Genomic DNA, 2769 nt, shown 5'->3' with positions numbered 1-2769 from the left:
TAGAACACAGCGTTCTAATACATACCTGTAGTTGCGTATGTAACGTATACGCCCCGTAGCACCATACGCAGTCATCTAAAAGCTTAAGCAGACGGGGATCAACTGCAGTTAATTCCCGAGTTGATCCGGATCAACGCTGCCGTCTGTTAATGCTTTAACACTAGCACGCCTTTACTTAAAAGTCATATTGTTTGAATTTGGTGGCACACTGTTGAAACTCCGCAGATATGTTGTATTTGATGACAACGTCCATTGCCTCTAATATGAACATTGTATTTCAAAACTTCCCAAATATGTTAAAAAAAAAACAAATAAAACAATTATAATTTTTTCGAGGGCCAATGAAAGAATTAGTAATTTCGGTGCTTTTTCGCCTAAATAAACGCTTTAACGCTAAAATTGTTCAAATACTTGATTTATTTTTTATTGTACTTGTTTCTGGAACTCCATTGATTGAAATAAATGCATGTGTTTTTTGCCGATAGAAGCGAGTGACACTAAAAAAAAACAACTTGTGAGATTTGCTCAAATATGTTAGTTCAAATTTTTATAGCCATTTTTCTCGAGTTTTTGGTTTATTGAGTTATTGCAGTACTGAAGTAAATAAGCGTTATGTTCATTTACACGGCATTTATAATTATTGGAATCGAAGATGGTTTTCGAAAGTTAGCCACAATGTTTTTTGGGTAATTTTAAAACGCTTTTCAATGTAACTGGTATTGGTATTCGCGATACCTACTCAGTTCAATCACCAAGAAGGGCTTTTACACGATAGGTATTTGCATATGTGAATGCTGCTATTTTGTATGTGCTCGTATGAACCACACATACATACATAGAAAGTATCAGAAAACGAAAATTTCTCAGGAACTATTTTTATTAAACATTTTCAGGACGCGGAGTCTCCCGAGTAACTATCTCGCCATTATCAAGTTACACGATTCAACAAAATTTGGACGAGATTCATCTCGAAAGTGGAACTGTCCTCATCTTATAGATTTTTTGATACGGACTTCAAATCCGTTTACAAAATTCCAAAAATAGCCAATTTAAAAATTTTAAAAAAAAAATATTTGGGCGTAGTTTGTTGAAAATCCAATTCGTTTGATAGGTTCTACCTCATGCCTATCAGTTGAGAAGAAATGAGTGAAAAAAATTCCGGAAAATTTAAAAAAAAAACACTTATTCATTGGAAAATTTAATTAAAATTGCTTGCCTAAGCTCAGAACGAACAAGACTGAAATTAGAGTCACATAACTTAGCTCAGCACTGTTGTGATTTCTAGTGCACCGCAACTTGTGAACCAAAAATTTTATTTTTTTAAGTGCTAGAAAAATAGACAAAATTTTAAAAAGTTGTGTTGGAGCGGCATATCTGTTGCAGCGGCAAACTCGGAGGTGCAGTAGAAATCACAGCAGTGATGAGCTCAGTTATGTGACTATGTCAGAATATTTTTCACATTGAAAAATAATACCTGCTATTGAAGAACTGAGTTCTTTTTGGTTTTTCCAGGAGTTTTTCACTCATTTCTACTCAAATTATCGCCATGATTCGACTTTCAAACGAATTGCATTTTCATTCGCGTTCGTAAAAACTAGTCAGAATTCAAATTTTTTTTTTACTTTTGAAAATACCATTTTTGATTTTTTTGACACTTCAACAGTTTTTTCTCAAAAGCTTGACGTGCTAGAAAAATTTTGTAAATGGACTGGAGATGAGAATGTACAAACTATAAGATGAGGCCATACTTATTCAAATTTGTTGAAGCTTTTCAATAAATAAATTTTCTAAGGAATCCTTTATATAATTGTTAACTTTTAAAATGTTAAGCTCTCACCCTTTTTTTTTTGTTAAAAAAAATTATTTTTTTTTTTTATACGGGAAATAATACAAAAGAAAGAAAGAAGTCTGATGAGGAAATGTGGTGATTTCCGAAATAGCTATCACTTCTAGCATTTTTTTTTTTAATTTTAGTTGCTTTTCCACAATAATTTTTCATTTAAAATGGCCTCAAGCTCAATCAAAATTGAGGAAATAATACACTTTAACCATTTTTTGACATTTAATATTTTTTATAGGTCCCCTAAAACCCCAAATAGTGCAATGGAGTAACCCATAAAAATCCTTAGTTTGGGTATTATTATTGGAAGTCTCCTGAAGAGAAACAAAAACTTAGAGACTTAGAGAAAAACTTTCAAGAATTCCATACCATTTCTACGAAAAAGTGTTTTCCCTCACATAAAATACATGGGGGCTTGGAGGCAGTTTACAATTTTTATTTTTGCAAAAAAGCACGGGTATTTTTTCCATTCGCAAAAATCTTAGCGGGTGAGAGCTTAACATTTTGAACTTTATTTTGGACCACCCTAATGTGCATGCAACTGGGGAGGTTTCTAGTTTCAGATTACCCTAATACATAGACCGCCTAACAGTAGCTGGTTACATTCAAACTCAAGGAACAACCAAATCATAAATGTACTTCATACATTTTTTGTCACATTTTGTCTTAAATCGTGAAGGAAAATTCACATACGCACATGTGTATGAGTAGATACCAAATTGCAGTCCTTTTTCCTCTACATATGGGCTCCTTGCAGCGCCAGCATGACGAGACGAACCGCTACCTCAGGCTTCGTTAATGTCGTCTTCGCCGGCGATTTCATGCCACGAGTCCTGCGGAAATATGTGTATGTACGTACATACATACATATGTATATGCGTGTTAGGTAGAGCCTGGCGACTTGTAATACGAACCCACAGCGTCTGCCC

Source organism: Rhagoletis pomonella, unplaced genomic scaffold (genome assembly GCF_013731165.1).
Source record: "Rhagoletis pomonella isolate Grant_MI unplaced genomic scaffold, Rhpom_1.0 Rhpom_scaffold_00004, whole genome shotgun sequence".
Taxonomy (NCBI): Eukaryota; Metazoa; Arthropoda; class Insecta; order Diptera; family Tephritidae; genus Rhagoletis; species Rhagoletis pomonella.
The sequence above is the reverse complement of the archived record's forward strand: the minus strand, read 5'-3'. Positions refer to the sequence as shown.